Here is a 10,311-nt window from a genome sequence, read left to right as displayed (position 1 = left end):
GTTAGATGTATTATTTACTGCTTCGAGATATATATCTTATGGGAATTGTTTATAAATTGTAAATGAAAAGTTTATTTAGATGTTATATTTATTTCATTCATTCATTAATGAATTCATTAACTAAAATAAAAGAACTACAATAAAAGTAGTGATGAATGAATGAAACAATAAATTTTAGTAAAATTGGTTGCTTTGAACAACGTTCACCACTACGCAATATGCCGAACTTGGGTTGATTCTGAGATATACTTGTATATATGTTATATTTAAATGTTCCATATTATATTCGTATTTTATGAGTCCAAATTTATTTTCTTTGATTTATATTTTTTTTGAAGTTCTTATTAATGGTTGTTCATAATGTGTACTGATTTGGCACCACTATTTCAGTGACAGATAATATCCAAGGTATCATGTATTTAGCTGAGATTTGAATTTTAATAAATGAATTATTTCAAAAGTATTTAACTTGTTGATAATAATATAACTTTTGAAATCTATACTGACACATTCGGTTTACCCGATGAAAGTCCTGAAAGAAATAAATACTTTAACCACTAAAACTGATATGAATATTATAGTTCCATATTTAAACTTATTTATAACAAATGAGTAATTTCATATATAAATAATTTTATTATGTTTAAATAATCGAAATTAATTAACTTCATATCGAACGGGCGAATCGTAGAATAACATTAGTATGACTTTCTTTCTATTCTTTCTTTCTTTCTTTCTATTACGATCCTAGATTGGGTTCTATACACAAGACTCAAATATGAATTCATGCCTCTATAAAAGAATAGTATTAAAATTTAACAATTAAAATTAACTGTAATTAATAATATAAATATATAATATAACTACAAAAATTCATTAATTCAACTGTTTTACAGCTGGTATAAACATTTACAGCTTCCATAGCTTTCACAGCAAATTAGCAGAACTCTATGTCAGAACAGTTAGGACGTAAAGGTCAATCAATTGAACAAATTAGATCAGTTGACTAATGAACACTGACTCTGAGCTTCAAATTTGGCAGAATAGAGTTCAAGCTATGATACTTGTGGTCTTAAAAAATTATTTACGAATAATTATATATAAAAAAAAGTTTTCTAAAATAGAAAGCGAATACTTTGCCGAAATAAGTAAAAAAATTCTTTTTATTCTTTTATATATTATGATCATAATATATGTATGTAGCAAAATAAATTAAAAATCATACATCGTTGAGGCTAAGTAATGCATAAAAAATATTTGAATCATAACCACTAAGTCACAATTTCTGCTTAAAGTACCACGCCTGAAGCCACGACACCAGAAAGTCTTTCCAGCAGCAACACGATTGATGTCATTGCGTGATGTATTATAAATCCTTTTCTGTCCACCATGTCAACCATGTCGCCCACGTCCACCATCTACATGTTGTTATCTATTTTCTCCGTTAGGGAAGACAAGAGATTTCTCCGAACATTGTGTAACACCAATGTCGGTTATTCAGTTTATGGTTAAATGACGGAATCCTCGTAAAGATCTATAATACACCAAGCCACAACATCAATCACCAGACCAGGGATAACTTCAGTGTGTGTAATACGACAAATTGCGCAAAATCCGGGCAGTTTCGCCATTCCCCATGGTTGGTTGTGGACTACCACCATATCCACGGGGAACAGATTTTGAAGTAATTGCCCTAACTCTGCTGAATCTAGAAATACATTGTGTCGGATATTGAGCACAAACTGGAATGGGTTTAGTAAGTTCTACGTTCTTCTCGTATTGATATTTATTTGGTACACCGCCGGTCAGGACTTCTGTTGCATGCTTCCTGAACAATTTTTTAAACAGAAACATCGAAATTTTTGCAAATGACATTGTTAGAGCTTCAGCTTGTAAAATTTTGTTATGAATGAATGCTAAAAATTATATAAAATATAAAATAAAAAATTATAAAAAAATTTTACGGAAAATGAAAACAAAACTTATTTGATAATATTTTAATTTTTATGAAATATCAAATCAAGTAAATTCAAAAACATATCAACGTCTACTGAGTCGAGTAATTTTTGTTTCTGATCTCAGTACTTGGTTTTTCACTAGTACGAGTATATATTGATAGACACGAGATGGACTATTGTCATTACTTATTAAGAATGCATTTAATTATAGCTAAAATATTTTCGCAATAATTCAAAAATTATTTTTGGTGGTGTATAACAAATCTGATGCCACTTGAAATCTTCAAGTCACAATAATTAATTGCATAGTCCCCCTTCTAATAGTCGGTTTAAAAAAACTAACCTGACCATTATCCTCCTCTCTCTTTTGTATTATGCAGACCTTCTTTAAATGATTCATTTTTCTAAATTTAACTATGGACTGGCTATTTTGGAATACATATAGAGAAGTTGGGGTTTCAATCTATATTAATTGATATACTTTATTGTCTAAAAGTTGAGATTGACTGAAATTTGTCACAATTAATTTGTGAAACGGGTTAATTGGACAGTTAATCAAAATACAAAAGATTCTTTTTAAAAAATATTTTCAAGGAAATAAATATCCTATATTTCCGATATAAGATTATTATTATTATGGAATTCTGAATGCTTATATTTAATGAACAAAAAATATTTTCAAATATATAAGAAATACAATAAAAAATATAATAATTATAAAGCTTTTTAATATTTTAAAGTTTATCCAGATTTGAAGTTTTGTTTGAATTACAGGCCTAAATAATTACTTGATTAGTTTTCAAAACAATAATACTTATTCACTTATATCAAACAATTTTAATCTTCTGATTTAAGATTTGAAGCTAATACAATAAAAATTTTGAAACTATTTCTGGTACCATTTGTTACTTGTCTTCACTTTCGTTATATATATATTACTATTTCGCCCTGTGACCCAGAGGTCTTCATGTATTTTATGTATGCTCTTTGTTTATATAAATAAACTCTAGTATTAAACTTAATCTATCGAGACCCATTTCTTTATCCTATTTGAAACACACATCAATGTCTATATATCACGGCTTAGAGTAACCGATTGTGCTCTTCTAATCACTTTTGCTAAGCATAAGTCAGGGCTTATTTCACTTAAATAAGTTAGGCCTATCCGACACTGATGTCTGAACTTCTGAGTGCATTCGTAATAAATCTTTAGATAATGCCTTTGTCTGTGAAGAGCCTTCAGATAACATGCCTCCTGATAACGTTTGCTATGAAACAATAAACCACAAACTCTGCTAAGATTTACAGAAAACCTAAATACACAAGCCTATGTACGATAGATCTTTTTCGATCGCAGTGCTTTGTTTTCTTTGATAATATCACTGCTTTCCAAGTTCCTTCCGCATAGAAGTGGTGATTGTGAAGTGATATGCCTTACTTGATAAACAGACCCGTTATAAATAGTAAATTTATGCCATTGCTTACACCAAATTCCTCTCATATTAACTTCCTCGAATATCAAAATTCACAACAAATATAAAGAACGACTACTGATTTTATACTTAACTTTTCTTATCATTTTTGAATGAAATCACATTCTCATAATAATTTGAAAAAATTATTTGTTTTTGTGGAATTTGAAAATATCATTTCATATTTATTTTGTATAGAGTTAGTTACGAATTTGAGATCGCTAAATATATTTTTATAAAGTTCATTTTTCTTTCAACAAAAAGTTATTCTACGAGGTGCGAATATGCAAAGCGAGGAGAAACGTTTTTTGAACTTTTTGGAAACATTCCAGGGCTGCAATTCGCATTTAACAGCAGTTCAGGCTGCTAGAATTGGCAGAGCCGCGTGGGACTCTCTGACGGCCGAAGAAAAATCGATTTACCAACCAGTAAGACCGGTAAGACCGGGAAGACCACCCGCGAAGAGTCCCGAGAACGTTGTTCCGGATTGTGGCCCTAGTGCAAAGAAGAAGAAAAATAAATGTCTCACGAAGAAGAAGAAGCCTGTATGTAAGTCAAAGCTGAGCCCTAAGCCAAAAACAAAGCGCAAGGCCGGCAAGAAGCGGAAAAAACGCTTATGCCATTAATATCAACTTTTTTAGACTGGACATCAAAGTAAATATATTTCAAATAAATTTCCTATTTTGACAGCTATGCTTACTAACCTTTATTTACAGATTATACTATTGTGTAAGGTGGAAACTTGAATCCAGTCTGTAGAACCAGTAACAATTTCCACATCTCGTGCTATTCCTAAATAATTCTTAACGTAATTATTCAGAAATATTCATAAAGCAAAAAATTTGATTTCTTACAACAATTATTTCGCAGATGGTTAAGGTCACAACTCTTGAAACTCCATATAATCCTTGCTCCACTCAAATCCTTTTTATTCCAATTCCTTAAATAAAATAAGAAGAAGCGATCCAAAATACGTATATGTACGTATATGTTATGTCATTAATTCAACTGTTTTACAGCTGGTATAAACATTTACAGCTTCCATAGCTTTCACAGCAAATTAACAGAACTCTATGTCAGAACAGTTAGGACGTAAAGGTCAATCAATTGAACAAATTAGATCAGTTGACTAATGAACACTGACTCTGAGCTTCAAATTTGGCAGAATAGAGTTCAACCTATGATACTTGTGGTCTTAAAAAATTATTTACGAATAATTATATATAAAAAAAAGTTTTCTAAAATAGAAAGCGAATACTTTGCCGAAATAAGTAAAAAAATTCTTTTTATTCTTTTATATATTATGATCATAATATATGTATGTAGCAAAATAAATTAAAAATCATACATCGTTAAGGCTAAGTAATGCATAAAAAATATTTGAATCATAACCACTAAGTCACAATTTCTGCTTAAAGTACCACGCCTGAAGCCACGACACCAGAAAGTCTTTCCAGCAGCAACACGATTGATGTCATTGCGTGATGTATTATAAATCCTTTTCTGTCCACCATGTCAACCATGTCGCCCACGTCCACCATCTACATGTTGTTATCTATTTTCTCCGTTAGGGAAGACAAGAGATTTCTCCGAACATTGTGTAACACCAATGTCGGTTATTCAGTTTATGGTTAAATGACGGAATCCTCGTAAAGATCTATAATACACCAAGCCACAACATCAATCACCAGACCAGGGATAACTTCAGTGTGTGTAATACGACAAATTGCGCAAAATCCGGGCAGTTTCGCCATTCCCCATGGTTGGTTGTGGACTACCACCATATCCACGGGGAACAGATTTTGAAGTAATTGCCCTAACTCTGCTGAATCTAGAAATACATTGTGTCGGATATTGAGCACAAACTGGAATGGGTTTAGTAAGTTCTACGTTCTTCTCGTATTGATATTTATTTGGTACACCGCCGGTCAGGACTTCTGTTGCATGCTTCCTGAACAATTTTTTAAACAGAAACATCGAAATTTTTGCAAATGACATTGTTAGAGCTTCAGCTTGTAAAATTTTGTTATGAATGAATGCTAAAAATTATATAAAATATAAAATAAAAAATTATAAAAAAATTTTACGGAAAATGAAAACAAAACTTATTTGATAATATTTTAATTTTTATGAAATATCAAATCAAGTAAATTCAAAAACATATCAACGTCTACTGAGTCGAGTAATTTTTGTTTCTGATCTCAGTACTTGGTTTTTCACTAGTACGAGTATATATTGATAGACACGAGATGGACTATTGTCATTACTTATTAAGAATGCATTTAATTATAGCTAAAATATTTTCGCAATAATTCAAAAATTATTTTTGGTGGTGTATAACAAATCTGATGCCACTTGAAATCTTCAAGTCACAATAATTAATTGCATAGTCCCCCTTCTAATAGTCGGTTTAAAAAAACTAACCTGACCATTATCCTCCTCTCTCTTTTGTATTATGCAGACCTTCTTTAAATGATTCATTTTTCTAAATTTAACTATGGACTGGCTATTTTGGAATACATATAGAGAAGTTGGGGTTTCAATCTATATTAATTGATATACTTTATTGTCTAAAAGTTGAGATTGACTGAAATTTGTCACAATTAATTTGTGAAACGGGTTAATTGGACAGTTAATCAAAATACAAAAGATTCTTTTTAAAAAATATTTTCAAGGAAATAAATATCCTATATTTCCGATATAAGATTATTATTATTATGGAATTCTGAATACTTATATTTAATGAACAAAAAATATTTTCAAATATAAAAGGAATACAATAAAAAATATAATAATTATAAAGCTTTTTAATATTTTAAAGTTTATCCAGATTTGAAGTTTTGTTTGAATTACAGGCCTAAATTATTACTTGATTAGTTTTCAAAACAATAATACTTATTCACTTATATCAAACATTTTTAATCTTCTGATTTAAGATTTGAAGCTAATACAATAAAAATTTTGAAACTATTTCTGGTACCATTTGTTACTTGTCTTCACTTTCGTTATATATATATTACTATTTCGCCCTGTGACCCAGAGGTCTTCATGTATTTTATGTATGCTCTTCGTTTACATAAATAAACTCTAGTATTAAACTTAATCTATCGAGACCCATTTCTTTATCCTATTTGAAACACACATCAATGTCTATATATCACGGCTTAGAGTAACCGATTGTGCTCTTCTAATCACTTTTGCTAAGCATAAGTCAGGGCTTATTTCACTTAAATAAGTTAGGCCTATCCGACACTGATGTCTGAACTTGTGAGTGCATTCGTAATAAATCTTTAGATAATGCCTTTGTCTGTGAAGAGCCTTCAGATAACATGCCTCCTGATAACGTTTGCTATGAAACAATAAACCACAAACTCTGCTAAGATTTACAGAAAACCTAAATACACAAGCCTATGTACGATAGATCTTTTTCGATCGCAGTGCTTTGTTTTCTTTGATAATATCACTGCTTTCCAAGTTCCTTCCGCATAGTAGTGGTGATTGTGAAGTGATATGCCTTACTGGATAAACAGACCCGTTATAAATAGTAAATTTATGCCATTACTTACACCAAATTCCTCTCATATTAACTTCCTCGAATATCAAAATTCACAACAAATATAAAGAACGACTACTGATTTTATACTTAACTTTTCTTATCATTTTTGAATGAAATCACATTCTCATAATAATTTGAAAAAATTATTTGTTTTTGTGGAATTTGAAAATATCATTTCATATTTATTTTGTATAGAGTTAGTTACGAATTTGAGATCGCTAAATATATTTTTATAAAGTTCATTTTTCTTTCAACAAAAAGTTATTCTACGAGGTGCGAATATGCAAAGCGAGGAGAAACGTTTTTTGAACTTTTTGGAAACATTCCAGGGCTGCAATTCGCATTTAACAGCAGTTCAGGCTGCTAGAATTGGCAGAGCCGCGTGGGACTCTCTGACGGCCGAAGAAAAATCGATTTACCAACCAGATAAGACCGGTAAGACCGGTAAGACCAACCGCGAAGAGTCCCGAGAACGTTGTTCCGGATTGTGGCCCTAGTGCAAAGAAGAAGAAAAATAAATGTCTCACGAAGAAGAAGAAGCCTGTATGTAAGTCAAAGCTAAGCCCTAAGCCAAAAACAAAGCGCAAGGCCGGCAAGAAGCGGAAAAAACGCTTATGCCATTAATATCAACTTTTTTAGACTGGACATCAAAGTAAATATATTTCAAATAAATTTCCTATTTTGACAGCTATGCTTACTAACCTTTATTTACAGATTATACTATTGTGTAAGGTGGAAACTTGAATCCAGTCTGTAGAACCAGTAACAATTTCCACATCTCGTGCTATTCCTAAATAATTCTTAACGTAATTATTCAGAAATATTCATAAAGCAAAAAATTTGATTTCTTACAACAATTATTTCGCAGATGGTTAAGGTCACAACTCTTGAAACTCCATATAATCCTTGCTCCACTCAAATCCTTTTTATTCCAATTCCTTAAATAAAATAAGAAGAAGCGATCCAAAATACGTATATGTACCCAGGTAAGGAAAAAGCTCCATTTATTTTAACAAAACAGTTTATTAACAGTTTATTTTAATTAAACATGGATTTTTAATAAGGTTTGAATACATTTTTACGTTAATGGATCGAACCATAATTAAATGTGTGGATCTGTGGTTATATTATCGGTTTTAGTCCTATGTAAAAATTATTACTGTACGAAGCCACTATTTGGAAACGAAATTGTCTATAAGTAAGAATCTATCAAAGGCAATGGAAAATGATAAATTATTTAGTAGTATAAATATTTGTTTGTAAATAGAAATAAAGATTTTCCTTAACAAACATTTTGGGTTTTATTGTGGATTCTAGCGAAATAAATTTTTAGTTCAGATATTTTATCTCACTGGAAGTTATTTATGTTTATTATGCGTTTACAGAGCTATAGAGCTACAGAGCTTATAGTTTTGTGTTTTTAATGTTAATTAGCTTAAGTTATTTAAGTTGTTATTGAAATTTTAGAATCCTCTCAGGATAAAGTTTAGGCGCCTCGATTTGAACACCAAAGACCGTATTGTAATATAATACGGTCTTCGCGTTTATTTACGTTCTTTGCTTACAGTTTGATGTTATTGGAATGAAATTGGCAGTAAGCTCAATAAAGCTCGAAGTGTTAATATAAGCTCCACTTTTCCAATGCTTTCAAAAGCACAGCCGACTTAGACAAAATCCCAAATAAAGTGACCATCCAAAAAACTTGCAAAACTTATAATGGCTTAAAACGTGATAAGAAGTGTTTCATATATTATTTATATAAATAAATTATAATGAATACAATTATAAGATATGAAACATTATATCAATCATTATTTTTGGTATAACAATTCAGATCAAATTAATGTTAAACCGAATTTGATTTCTCCAATGTCGTATAACGATAACAGATTTTTGTGACAACCAGCATTTTGATCATTTTTGTCCAGTAAGTTATATGTATTTCGCTGTAGCTTGGTTCTTAAGATATCCATTCAAAGATACATATTGTAGACTATGTAATTTCAGTACCATTACAAGTGCTCAGAATGAAACAAGCGTTGGAGTTCTAGATAATTCTGCTGCATAGCAAAAACGTCTTTCTATTTTCATTTCAGTATTAACGTTTAATGACAGGCAAACGTTATTTAAGAACTTTGATAACTACAACTAACTAAACTTTAATTTAGTAAATATGCCATCAAATGGCGACTGTTAGTTATCATTTATTACTGTTAGATGTATTATTTACTGCTTCGAGATATATATCTTATGGGAATTGTTTATAAATTGTAAATGAAAAGTTTATTTAGATGTTATATTTATTTCATTCATTCATTAATGAATTCATTAACTAAAATAAAAGAACTACAATAAAAGTAGTGATGAATGAATGAAACAATAAATTTTAGTAAAATTGGTTGCTTTGAACAACGTTCACCACTACGCAATATGCCGAACTTGGGTTGATTCTGAGATATACTTGTATATATGTTATATTTAAATGTTCCATATTATATTCGTATTTTATGAGTCCAAATTTATTTTCTTTGATTTATATTTTTTTTGAAGTTCTTATTAATGGTTGTTCATAATGTGTACTGATTTGGCACCACTATTTCAGTGACAGATAATATCCAAGGTATCATGTATTTAGCTGAGATTTGAATTTTAATAAATGAATTATTTCAAAAGTATTTAACTTGTTGATAATAATATAACTTTTGAAATCTATACTGACACATTCGGTTTACCCGATGAAAGTCCTGAAAGAAATAAATACTTTAACCACTAAAACTGATATGAATATTATAGTTCCATATTTAAACTTATTTATAACAAATGAGTAATTTCATATATAAATAATTTTATTATGTTTAAATAATCGAAATTAATTAACTTCATATCGAACGGGCGAATCGTAGAATAACATTAGTATGACTTTCTTTCTATTCTTTCTTTCTTTCTTTCTATTACGATCCTAGATTGGGTTCTATACACAAGACTCAAATATGAATTCATGCCTCTATAAAAGAATAGTATTAAAATTTAACAATTAAAATTAACTGTAATTAATAATATAAATATATAATATAACTACAAAAATTCATTAATTCAACTGTTTTACAGCTGGTATAAACATTTACAGCTTCCATAGCTTTCACAGCAAATTAGCAGAACTCTATGTCAGAACAGTTAGGACGTAAAGGTCAATCAATTGAACAAATTAGATCAGTTGACTAATGAACACTGACTCTGAGCTTCAAATTTGGCAGAATAGAGTTCAAGCTATGATACTTGTGGTCTTAAAAAATTATTTACGAATAATTATATATAAAAAAAAGTT

General features: G+C 29.9%; 2 long non-coding RNA genes across 2 annotated transcripts; both read left to right on the top strand.

The window, feature by feature from the left end:
• The first annotated feature begins 3,604 nt into the window (after positions 1-3,604).
• LOC119662595 lies at positions 3,605-4,581 on the top strand. Its single transcript, XR_005250820.1, has 3 exons — positions 3,605-4,084; positions 4,147-4,238; positions 4,301-4,581. It is a non-coding gene; the product is annotated as an uncharacterized LOC119662595 (long non-coding RNA).
• Positions 4,582-7,417: 2,836 nt separating this feature from the next.
• Positions 7,418-8,253, top strand: LOC119689987. Its single transcript, XR_005253528.1, has 4 exons — positions 7,418-7,638; positions 7,701-7,792; positions 7,855-7,972; positions 8,051-8,253. It is a non-coding gene; the product is annotated as an uncharacterized LOC119689987 (long non-coding RNA).
• Positions 8,254-10,311: the final 2,058 nt, after the last annotated feature.

This window comes from Teleopsis dalmanni, chromosome X, assembly GCF_002237135.1.
Source record: "Teleopsis dalmanni isolate 2A chromosome X, ASM223713v2, whole genome shotgun sequence".
Taxonomy (NCBI): Eukaryota; Metazoa; Arthropoda; class Insecta; order Diptera; family Diopsidae; genus Teleopsis; species Teleopsis dalmanni.
This window is presented reverse-complemented; position numbering and strand designations above follow the sequence as displayed.